Consider the following 13,090-nt stretch of genomic DNA (forward strand, 5'->3'; position numbering starts at 1 on the left):
AATGGCCCAATATGTCTTAAAATGTCATTTTCACTTTTAAAGATGGTTTCACAAGCATCCAAATTTCTATCCAACATCAGGAAGGAAAGACTTTAAAATGCCTTTAATTTTCACAACATATCTCATAGTTAATTAATTTTACAAATACTTTTTAAAAAATATGTTTCAATCACTTCACACAATATACCCTTCTATTATTAAGTGGTGAAATGATAAATACATCTCATAAAGATTTCAGGACACTTTAATTTTTTATTTAATTTTTAATAAAATAACTTTTATTTAACATTGTATTTATTTATTTATTTTACATTCTGTCTCTACAAATAATGTTTCTTCTTAGTATCGATGCTTAAATAAAATAAGAGAATGGGAAAATTGTCTAAAGAGTTCATTCTCTTTTGTTCCTGATATAGAAAGGTTTGTAATTGATCTTAATTTCTATCTATTTTTCAAAGATGAAGTCATATTTATTTGCCACTCTTTTAAAATTTTATTTTATTTTTTCAGTGTTCCAAGATTTGTCGTTTCTGCACCACACCCAGTGCTCCATGTAATATGTGCCCTCCATAATACCCACCACGAGGCCACTTTTAAGAATCAGTATTTATTTTTAAAATTCAGTTTGAGTTTAGTCACTGAAATAAGGGGAGGTTGTCTGGGGAAGAATTAATTTACTCCATGTCCTTCATTAAATACACATTTTTCTTTAAAATCTTAAATTTGACATTTTTCTTTTTCCTAATTTACCATACTTCAAGGGTTTTATTGGCTGTATTGAGATGAAACTATGTCCACAAAGCGCAGACACTTTTCAAGCATCCCAAACTCTTCATGCACAGATGTGGATACCCCAGTGGCTGTACATTTTGACAACATTATAATTTTTTCTACACATCAATTTCTTTACCAATCACATTGACTTTTTTGTATAAAATTGTTTTCCAGAATATTCATGTGTTTCCTAGGCATTAATTTTACCTCTATTTAATCTTATTCATTAACCTGGTCTTCGTGGAATATTCAAGACTATGCCTTCTTCTTTGCTTTAAAAAAATTATCCTCTGGGGCACCATAAACAGGCACCACTCTTCATACTGAACAAAATATCTTGAATTAATACTTATCTTCCGAGGAACTCCAGCTGGGAAACACAACTTGCCATTTATTTTCTCAGTGGGGCTGTGAGAAGTTTTATAAGTGAGAAGCTAGAGGTTACATGTCTTGGTCACTTTTCCAAGGCATTCCTAGAATTCAGCTTTCTATGGGAATATTTTAGGACTGGATCTGTTACTTGTGTGAGAAGTCCTGCCACACCTGCATTTGCACACAGACACGCACAGAGGGAAACACCCCGAGTCCCCAGTGACTGCATTGGGTGAGAGAGATGAGCTGGACAGGATAGATTATTAAATTCATTCCTTATCAAAATGGAGCATCATTCGTTTGTAATCTACTCTTTGCAAAGTTTTCTTTAGTGAAACAAAGCTGATACTTACACAGTGTGTGCGAATATCTTAAATGGTATACACAATGACATTTCAAAACATAAGAAAGTATTCTTCAGAAGCAGAAATACTTCAGAAGGGAGCAAATAAAAGTCTATAAATAATCTCCTTTGTATTTCTTAATGTCAAGCAACTATCAAATAATGTGGTTAGCATGACTTTGTTTATATCTGATAATAATCAGCTATTTTTGAAACTATCCTATAATTTAGAATTTCCTAATTAAGTACTATTTTCTTTACATGTTTTCAAATTAATTTAATTCACCATTTTTATCCACCTTTGAATAAATACTCATCCCCACCAAGAGACAGTGACAAGAGCACTGGTGTCACTCTTGGTCACACAGTGGTGATCGAGGAGACATTGGGTTATTCCTTTAAACTATCTGGCTGTCTTATCTTCAGCTGTACAGTGAAAGAGATGTTATCTGGATTATTTCAAAGTTTCTTTGAATTCCAGAATTCTATACAGTCATACTTCACGCCATCCTTGTGAACGCATGTTCTCTTCTTCAGTTCTAAGGTGACATGGAGAACAGCTAGTGGGATCCAAAGTGAGGGAAGGAAGAGTCATGTTTTTCTTAAAAGAGGAAGAAGAAGAAGAAGAAGAAGAAGAAGAAGAAGAAGAAGAAGAAGAAGAAGGAGGAGGAGGAGGAGGAGGAGGAGGAGGAGGAGGAAAAGAAGGAGGAGGAGGAGGAGTGGGGAAAAGGTAAGGAGAAATGGACACAGAGAGGGGAGGGGGAAAGGCCTGGAAGCAGAGGGACCAGCCCCAGGTCCACCTCATGGACATGGTGCTTCCCAGCATCTTTCTACCATGGCCTTCCTGGTTTCTGAGGGCCAGCTAGGTGCAGTGGGCTTCTGTGCCTTGCGGCCAGCAGACTCTGATAAGAGCAGATGGCAGCTGTAAGAAGGTGCATTGCAGTGAGACAGAACACTAGGGTTTCTTGTGCACGGGCAGCGCCCATGTGAAGCGTGCAAACCCACGGGCCCACTCACCAATGGCAGTGCCCATCACGCTCGCGTTTGCTGGGACTTACAGAACTGTCGAGTATGAGATGCTCCATTAAATTAATGACAGGACTCGTTGTGGAAGGATAAGTTACAGTAAGCGTGTCCTGGATTGTAAGACAAACCCAGATCCCAGATTTCTTAAATGCACAGAGGACACCTTCAGGACGGGAGACCGTCACTGTAGCTCTCATAGAACAAACAAGAATTTTGAGAGCATGGTGGCCTTTCTTTCATTTCTTCCTCCCCTGAAGAGACTTTCTGAAATCGAAGTAAACATTTCTAAATTGAATCATACAATTGGTGAGACTGCACTGTCCTCTGAGACCCTAAGCCTTCCAGTTTTGTGTTTCTCATATCGTTTCCTTTTCTGCCTAAACAACTCAAGATAGAATTTGTTGAGTTTTACAGCTGCTGTTAAACCAGCTGAGAACAGCTATCAATAACCTTCCTCTTCAGAGAAGAATTTCCTTCCCAAAGATTGCTTCTCCTCTGACCTTGACCTCTACACAGACCTTGGTATTTAAGGACACCTGCGGTCTGCGGTGGTCCTGACCACAGGACCTGATCTCCCGAGTGGCTGTAGGCTGGCACATCTCTCCGGCACTAATGGGAGGCTTGGAATGATGAAAGACACACTTTACACAACCTCTCCGTTCTGCATTGTCGTCACTGTAAATAAGAAAAAGTGAGTGGTGATACTGAACTGTGTCAAAAGGCCTCAATGTAGATCTCAGTGGCCTTGTTACCGTGTACTTGTAATATGTGGGGAGTCTCGCCTTGTAGCATGGGCAAAACTGCACAGAGTCCATGGAAACTGTTAGTTTAAGATAATTTGATCTCTTGGTGACGGTTCCAGTCATCTGGGGTTGACTGAAATAAAGTCTCCTTATGTTTTAACAACCGAGGAAGATGGAATCATCAGTGACCTTCAAAGCAAGGCTCAGAGACATCAGTGTGCACGGTTTTAAGAAGTGCCACACAAGCAGTGTGCATGGGGCAGTCACTTGGAAAACATGGACATTCACGACTCTGAAAGTAAACGTTCCTGGGAGAAATTTATCCAAAGTGGGAAGATGTGGCTGTGCTAATACATTTCACTTATGTTTTCCAATAACGTATGCTTTAGCGTGATGTATTATTTTTAAAAATCTAACCAGATAAGCCTAAGTGAGCTCTTTCAACAAATAGATAAATAGATAAATAAATAAATAAATAGGCGATTTCCATCCTATAAAAAATCAGACAAGAAAAGATCTTATTTTACCAGAACTTTCTACTCATTATGATCATCTTGTCCTCTTTTGTTGCTGTCTTCTCCCCTTGAAACTTGAAATAGTTGCATCCAGTTTTATTGTTGCCACTGTGTATTTATTGTCAGGGACTTGCTATGAGAGGGTGAAGGGGTGAGTGAAGGTGTCAGTGGAGGACACGGATTTCAAACTGTGCAGCCACAGCTGCCAGCGGGACTGAGAACTGGGAGCCACTCTGGGACAGCACGGCAGTTCCTCAAACAACTGAAAATGGAACTACCCTACAGTCCAGCATTCTGCCTGAGGATTCACCCAGAGGAAACAATCCCTGTCACAAAGAGACATCTGCATTCCCATGACCACCACACCGCTGTCTACGATAGCCACAACCTGGACACAAGCTGTGTGCATTATGGGCAAATCGATAGAGAAAATACGACACACGTGTCTGCCTATTGATATAGAGATACATGCATAGATTTCATGGCTGAGCGTGCATGTGTGTGCGTGTGTGTGCATGTGTGTGGTTGGAGAGAGAGAAAGGTCATGGAATATTACTCAACCATAAAACATTGTTAAAGTAGGACATCTTGCCCTTTGTGACATGGATGGACCTTGAGGGCCTTTTGCTAAGTGAAATAAATCAGAGAAAGACAAATACTGTATAGTCTTAATTACATGTGAAATCTAAAAATAAATAAATAAATAAATAAAACTCATAGAAACTGAATAGCTTGGTGGTTGCTAAAGGCATGGGGTGGGGAGGAAATGTGTGAAGGGGTTGAAGAGGTTAAAAACTCCAGTAATAAGATAAATAAGCCTGGGAATGCAACGTTTTGCACGGGGACTATAGTTATTAACATTGTATTTATATTTGAAAGTTGCTTAGAGAGTAGATGTTAAAAGCTTTCATCACAATAAATAAATAAATAATAAAAACAAACAAACAAAAAACCTGTGTAAATCGATGGATTCTAACTAAACTTATCTTGGTGATCATTTTGCAATATCTCTGTATATGACATCATTGTGTTGTACACAAACTCATACAATAAGCTGGAAAAGTGCTAAAAAATAAACACAATGGAAGTGCCTCAAATCACGTAGATGTCCTCCTGATGCAAATACTCACCTAAGTTTTGATTTGTGCAGATTATTCACAAGAAGGAACAATCTCTAAATATTTTCTTTGGCATCAGGTTAGAAGAGTTATTTATGCTGTTACTTCTTATTAAACTCATATTTTGTAAATTTTTTTTGAGATTTTATTTATTTATTTGTCAGACAGAGAGAGAGGAAGGGGAAGTGGTAGGCAGAGGAAGAGAGAGCAGCAGGCTCCCCACGGAGCAGGGATCCCAAGGCTGGGGTCGAACCCAGGACCCTGAGATGATGACCTGAGCCAAAGTCAGATGCTTTACCAACTGAACCACCCAGCTCATGTTTTGAAAGGTGAACCTTTGCTGGAGATTCTTGCTCCAGAAATCATGTACTCCGTTTTCATCAGAAGAAAGCAATTTTAAACTAGGAGCTTCTAGAATTAAAAAACAAACAAACAAACAAACAAAAAAAACTTCTTTCAAGATATGTCTCCAAAGGCAAAGGAAACAAAAGCAAAAATGAACTTTTGGGACTTCATCAAGATCAAAAGCTTCTGCACAGCAAAGGAAACAGTCAACAAAACAGAGAGGCAACCCACGGAATGGGAGAAGATATTTGCAAATGACAGTACAGACAAAAGGTTGATATCCAGGATCTATAAAGAACTCCTCAAACTCAACACACACAAAACAGATAATCATGTCCAAAAATGGGCAGAAAACATGAACAGACACTTCTCCAATGAAGACATACAAATGGCTATCAGACACATGAAAAAATGTTCATCACCACTAGCCATCAGGGAGATTCAAATCAAAACCACATTGAGATACCACCTTACACCAGTTAGAATGGCCAAAATTAGCAAGACAGGAAACAACATGTGTTGGAGGGGATGTGGAGAAAGGGGAACCCTCTTCCACTGTTGGTGGGAATGCAAGTTGGTGCAGCCACTTTGGAGAACAGTGTGGAGATTCCTCAAGAAATTAAAAATAGAGTTTCTGTATGACCCTGCAATTGCACTACTGGGTATTTACCCCAAAGATACAGATGTAGTGAAAAGAAGGGCCAACTGTACCCCAATATTCATAGCAGCAATGGCCACTGTTGCCAAACTGTGGAAAGAACCAAGATGCCCTTCAACGGATGAATGAATGAGGAAGATGTGGTCCATATACACTATGGAGTATGATGCCTCCATCAGAAAGGATGAATCCCCAACTTTTGTAGCAACATGGACGGGACTGGAAGAGATTATGCTGAGTGAAATAAGTGAAGCAAAGAGAGTCAATTATCATATGGTTTCACTTATTTGTGGAGCCTAACAAATAGCATGGAGGACAAGGGGAGTTAGAGAGGAGAAGGGAGTTGGGGGAAATTGGAAGGGGAGATGAACCATGAGAGACTATGGACTCTGAAAAACAATCAGAGGGTTTTGAAGGGGCGGGGGGTGGGAGGTTGGGGAAGCCAGGTGGTGGGTATTAAGGAGGGCATGTATTGCATGGAGCACTGGGTGTGGTGCATAAACAATGAATTCCGTTATGCTGAAAAGAAATAAACAACAAAAAAAATTCTTTCTCTTTCAAACCAGACTCCCTTGTACATAATTTTGAAACATGTTCCCTCAATTAAAGAGTGCATTGCCTGCTATCAATCCTGCAGAGAACAAAACACTCTGAGCTCATACTTAGTAATAAACAAGGAAGGTGAAATTTTTACCAGGTGCAAAGAAATTGAACCGAGGAAAGTAGCAGAGAAACCCTCACCCAACCTAGATAACAGGCTTGATTGAGAGTGGTCATCAGTTAAAGGCCTATTGTAAATAATTGATGATGAACTAATTAATAGTGAATTTTGTGTCTCTTATAATTACTAACATTGGTTAAACTGAACCCTAATAAATATCACATTAGCTATTGAAAAGTTCATTTTCGTCAGTATCACTAATCCTGTCCTCAAACATCTGCATAAATTATTTCTCCAGAGCGGAAAGATTCTTGCTCTCCTTTTTCCTGTAAAAAGGTCATTGACTGATTCTTACAACAAATAACTTTTACGTGTTTATATAAATAACACAAAATTATCCTCAATATTTGAGGTCACACCGTTCAGTTATAATTCTATGAATGCCATCATACTGATAATGAGTTTTTAAAATGACACTTTAAATTTAAAAGAAAATTTGTACCTGATCTTAATGCCATCTTTTAAAAAAAGCAACTGGGAAAATCACATCCTCTGAGCTGAAGTTTGAATTAACTACAGATAGCATTATAATATCAATCATCCACTTGCTGCTTGATTTTGGCCTAATAAATGTCCAATTTATTATTTATATCAGAAATAGATATTTCTAGGGTCTGATGAATTGTGTTTAGGAAAGCTAATCCCAATAGCATAGAGTTAAGAACCTCCCATACATGACATGTTTCTGTGTGTTCAAACCTCGTTCAGAGGTTTACATTCAGTATTTTTGCAGGAGGAAGTCCAATAAAATTGGTTCCAGCTAAAATAAAACTTAAACCAAAATATTCTCTAGAAATTAGCAAGTTAGGATGATATAACATAACAAAAACTATCCCTGCTATTTTTCTTTGATGACTTCTATACAGACTACCTCGTAAGTATTTCAGAGCCATAGTATCGTCTGCTTAATATTGTCTCTTTGTGGTCCCAGTGGTTTTACCCTTATAATATTTTGAGTAAGTGTGCTTGAACCACGAGCTCTGTAAAGCCACAAAAGAGAAAGTGATAAAACATTTTGAAGACTCTTCCGATGCCACAAAGTTGTTCTTGGGCTATTTCTTGATCCATTATGCAAATATTTCAGCTTATTAATAATTAAAATAGCAACACATTAATAATTAGGATCTCCATTACAAATCTGACCTTTAATTGAATTCTATAAGAATCGCCTGAAAAATGAGCCTCTTGATTTATGCTCAGAATAAAGGTTAAACACCGTTTTCCTAGTCAGTGGAGGGCTCCTCCTTTTTCCCAGCCCAGAGCCACCGAGGGAAGGCGTTTCTGCAGGCATGTCTTCTCCCCGTTATGCTCCGTTTTACTAATGAGCCAACAACAGTGCAGGCTTTAAGAGCTCCCTCGCTGTCTTCTGCTCCGTGGTCTCACTTTCCCAGGACAGTGCGGGAAGCTAACCCGTCCCGAAGGTTTGAAAAACAGAACTAGATATGAGTTGTGTCTACACAGAGCTCTCCGTGAGGCATTTTAAATGAGCTCAGTCAATTCAGACACAGGCCTGGGGAATCCAATCAATCAATTTGACTGCGTTTTTTTCTCATTTAATTAGTCATTGAAGTACAGTGATTGACTGGGTCCCGTGTCTAGACACAGCTTTCGTTCCATACACAAATTCATGCCTGCAGACCCCGCGGAATGGGGTTATAATCTGGATTTAGTTGTGCACATGTTAGGAGGCAGCCTCCGGGGCCCCACGTTGTAAGGACGCTGAGGCTTGCGTCCTCACAGACAGAAGGACCTAGATGGGCCTGGGCTTTCTTTGTCCTCCACTTGGAGAAGCCCCGTGGTTCAGCCCCCGAGCCTCCGACTCCCGCATCCGGCCGTGTCTCCGCATGCAGATGGCACCAGCTTTGGAACAGTAGGAATCCGAGGGAGGCAGGAGGGTATTTTTTAAGTGAGGAAGAGGTGACGTCCTCATCAGTTACACCAAGAGAACACAGATTTGCTCGAAAAGCAATGCATCCCAGCGAAGACGAGCAGAGGGCACGGGGATGGGGAGTGTGCAGGGCTGGCCCTCCCATCGCTCCCGCGGACCCTGTGCACAGGGACCCAGCAAGGTAGCCAGAGAAACTCCGCTACTGCCTTGTCTTTCTTCTCCATGCGTCACCGGCAAAATCATTCATTCCATGCAAATCGGTGCTCAGGAGACACATTCTGTAACTTACAGAATACTGCTGCGTGAGAGAAGAGTCGTTGTGGAACAAGACTGGGTTAAAGAGCTCCGATTCTTGTCAAAGAGCTAAGAACACGGGGTAAAAACTCAGCTCACAGATGCATTTTGTTTCCCTGCATAGCTCTTATTTAAAATAATATAATAATAATAATAATTACCAAGGTTTAGGTGTGAAAATTACACAGTTATGGTTATTTCTAACAATTTGGGGTTTTTAAAAAAAATTTTAAATTCATTTATTTGAGATTGAGAGAGTAGGAGTGGGGGCAGGGGAGGCAGAGGGGGAAGCAGGCTCTCCGCTGAGTAGGGAGCTGGATGTGGGACTCAATCCCAGGACCCTGAGACCATGACCTGAGCCACAACAGATGCCTCACTGACTGAGCCACCCAGGGGGCCCTAACATATTTAGTTTTTAACTTTTAATCTGGAACTGCAAGTGAATTACCCAGCACCATTACAGTATTAGAGAATTTGCCTCTGACCTAACATACTTTAGCATATTCACATCACCAGTGAGTTTTACACATTCCTATTCTTTTGTGATGTTAATTCCCCTCCTTTGATTTCTGCTGTAAGAATGCCCTTGGATGGGGCAATTTCACTTCTGTGTATTTATGCAAAGGAAATAAGATCAGTATCTCAAAGAGACAGGGGCCCTCCCATGTTCATTGCTGCGTTATTCACAATAGCCAAGACCTGGAAACATCTTAAGTGGCCTTTGACAGATGAATGGATAAGGAAAACGTGGTGTACGTATACAATGAAATATTACTCAGCCATAAATAAAAAGAAGGAGAAACCCTGTTATTTTCAACAATGTGGATAAAACTGGAGGGCATTAGGCTAAATGAAATAAGTCAGTCATAGAAATACAATTACTGTGTGATCTCATTTATCTGTGGGATCTAAAAAAGCAGAATGCATAGAAATGGAGAGTTGGTTGGCGGAGGCCAGAGGCCGGGGTGGGCACTGGGGAAATGAGTGGAAGGAATCAAAATCTAGTTCTAGGATGGGACAGAAGAAATGGTGGCTGTAGTTGATAATACGGCATTCACGTTTCTCAGAGAGGAGATTTTATAAGCTCTAGCACACACAGAAACAAATGGGAGCGACCGAGCGGGGCGCCATATTCCACGTGTAGAAAATCACTAAGCAGACGCCTTAAATCATACAATGTTGTATGTCAGTCACATCTCAATGCAGCTAGAAAGAAATTTTTTTAAAAAATGAGAGAGAGAAAGATTACACAGTTAAATTTGGATTTCTGCATTCTTTGAGAACATTCAGGTAATTTGGCAACAGTAGACCCTCATTTCTGCTTAGAATTGACCCAATTTGTGTGGAGGTGCGTCTCTTCTAGAAGGCTCACAGCAGGTGCTCTTGGTTCATTTCATGCTGTCTGTGTGCCTTCTTTAGATGCCTGGATTCGGATCTAGAGTACCTGCTATCCAGCTCCGTGATCTGCCGGCATGCAGACCCGTCCTGAACCGCACACGACGACGCTTGCTATCTCTCCTGGAAAACCAGCGGGGAAGAGGTCCCCACTATGTCTCCTTTCAAAGATTATCTAGCAGCCTCAGGTATCTACTCATGACGTAGAATTCACTTGGCATCTCCTCCCTGAAAGGATTGCATTAAATCAAATTCTAGGAAATGCAATAAATTAGTTTTCTCCACGCCTGGATGTAAAGAGTCACAAATGTTGCTCTTACCTCACTCAAAGAGGAACTTCAGAGTTTACTTGAACAAATGATTTGTTGGTCTCACTCGCTGAGGGGGACATGGAGAGCTGGCATCTTGAAAATCGTGCCCTTTCTCACCCTTTCTCAGTGTAATTCCCAAAGACTCCCCCATTCTGATCAAAGATCCCTTGAATATGCATCTTTCCCAGCTTTCCACCCATTCTATGAATACTTCATTATTATAAAGTTATTAATATTAATGTGGCATTTATTGCACACAATCAACTTTGGATGAGGCCACTTATCTATCGTCCCAGACGAATAATAATTCGTGTTGAACACACAGATAAGACCAGTCATTTAGTTAAATGAATGGCTTCTCTGATGTTCCTCCCAAGAGGCAGGGATGGCTAGGCTATGGAAACACAAGACCTAGCCTCCAGTATGTTTCCCTGCCTTTCTGGACAGGAGCGTGCTAGCCCACGCACACGTGGGCAGAGGCGCGGGTCACCCTGTGGGTGCAGGCTGGCCTGACCTGGTGGTCGTCGGGCGGGGTGGCCCACGTGTCGGCGGTTTCATTACTGTGTTCACATTCTCTACAAAACACCTTTTTCTTTATTCCTGCAGTGCAGGGGAGCGTTCCAACTGACTGCTTCTCCAGATGCTGCTGGCCCAGGACTCCTGCACACGGAGGGCGAAGGGGGCTCAGGGCTCGTGCCCCGCTCTATGCGGCTGTGGCGGGGACGCTGGCCATGGTGCTGGGGGGTGGGGTGGGCAGGGCCACTGGACCTTGAGTCTGCGACACAAAGCAAGAATACAGCTCCTGCCCTGAGTCTGCTTTGAAGATGTCAGGATGCACTGTCCGTGGAAATACTCTAAATACAGAGAAACTACACAAAAACTGGTGCCGATATTTGCAGGGTCTGTGCAGGGTGCTTACCATCACAATTCCGTTTTACAATTAACTCATTAATCATGGTATCTGGTATACATCGCAGATGCAGCTACTGTGTGTGTGTGTGTGTGTGTGTGTGTGTGTGTGTGTGTGAGAAAGAGAGAGAGAGAGAGAGTGTGTGTGTGTATGTGCGTGTGCGTGTGCATGTGCAGAGGGGGAGAGAGAAAAAACTACAGGAAATAATCCTTCCATCAAATAAACAAGAAGAGACATGCGTCATCAAGTTTCCGTTGAGTATATGTTGTAGGACACCAGGAAATACCTGAAGATTGTTTCTGAAAAGTCTTTCTCCTACAGAACCTAGGCTGAACATGGACATAACCGAGTTGTTTCAAGGGCCAATTAAAAGGTCACACTTGAGATCAGCAGGTCACAGTGTTCTCATGAGCTTTCCACAAAACCCGTGGCTCACGGTGTTGGGTGTGGTCCTTTCCGCCAGAGCCCACCGGTGCTCCTTGCTCCCGCAGACACCTGCAAGCCCCCATTTTCCCTCTGCAGGAATCAGGAGCCCAGCCTCTCTCTTCCCACCGCTGCCTCCATGGCTCTGGGTATCCTCGTGGCTGATGTTTGCTTTTCATCACTTTTGCCGAAAACACCAACTAAAAGTGAGAATGGGTAATGAACAGGGTCAAACAGGCCCGTGATACAGTCGATTGTCACCGCACATGCATTTAACTTGCTTTAGCTCTTGTCCTGCTCCCTGTGAGTCTCAGAAACAATGTGGCAAACACAGAATGATGCAAGTTTACCTTCTGTCTTTCAGTTCCCATGCGGACGAATATTTTAACAAACGTGATAGGATGACTTTGTTCACTTAGTTATCTATATACATGATGGCAAGTGAAAGGAAGTTAGGAAATTCTCCAATTTTTTAAATGCATAAAAGCATTAATTGATCCCAGTATGGATTTCTGCTGTCCTACATTGCATTACAAGTTCTACATGTAAGAATGTGGGGTCTAAATTGGCTGGATGGCTATGAACATATTTAGTTTATATTTTGTCATGTAATAATGTGTTTAATTTTTCTTGCTTACTCCTACCAAAGTTCCCACTGAATAAAATGTAACCGAATGGTCATACTCTACATTTTTGAAGTGACACAAGCAGGAGGCAACATTTTTATGCCCAGAGGAACTGACCCTCCTAGTTTTTTTTTTTTTTCTCAAGACAAGATCTTCTGCCTAACTGGGGTTCTTTTTGAACCAGAAGAGTGAAAGTCTGCGCAGACCTAGCTTGTGCCCTCGCATATCTCACTGGATGGAAGAGTGGCGAGCAGCCATCTGGAGCGGGCGGGTGCCTTCCCTGGACCAGGGTGGCGGGGAAGGGGGCCCGTCACAGGCAGGTGGCTCATCTAGCGTCAGCCACGGTCACACTCCTCCTCCAGGGCATGCGCTATGCCTTGCATCCCCTGTTGCTTGTTTGTTTTACTTATTTTTTCTCTAAGAAAACATCGTTTCAAAAAATTTTATTTAGGGACGCCTGGGTGGCTCAGTTGGTTGAGCGGCTGCCTTCGGCTCAGGTCATGATCCCAGCGTCCTGGGATCGAGTCCCACATCGGGCTCCTTGCTCATCGGGGAGCCTGCTTCTCCCTCTGCCTCTGCCTGCCACTCTGTCTGCCTGTGCTTGCTCTCTCTCCCTCTCTCTCTCTGA

The sequence above is a fragment of the Enhydra lutris genome, unplaced genomic scaffold, assembly GCF_002288905.1.
Source record: "Enhydra lutris kenyoni isolate GAN:26980312 unplaced genomic scaffold, ASM228890v2 scaffoldscaffold36, whole genome shotgun sequence".
Classification (NCBI taxonomy): domain Eukaryota; kingdom Metazoa; phylum Chordata; class Mammalia; order Carnivora; family Mustelidae; genus Enhydra; species Enhydra lutris.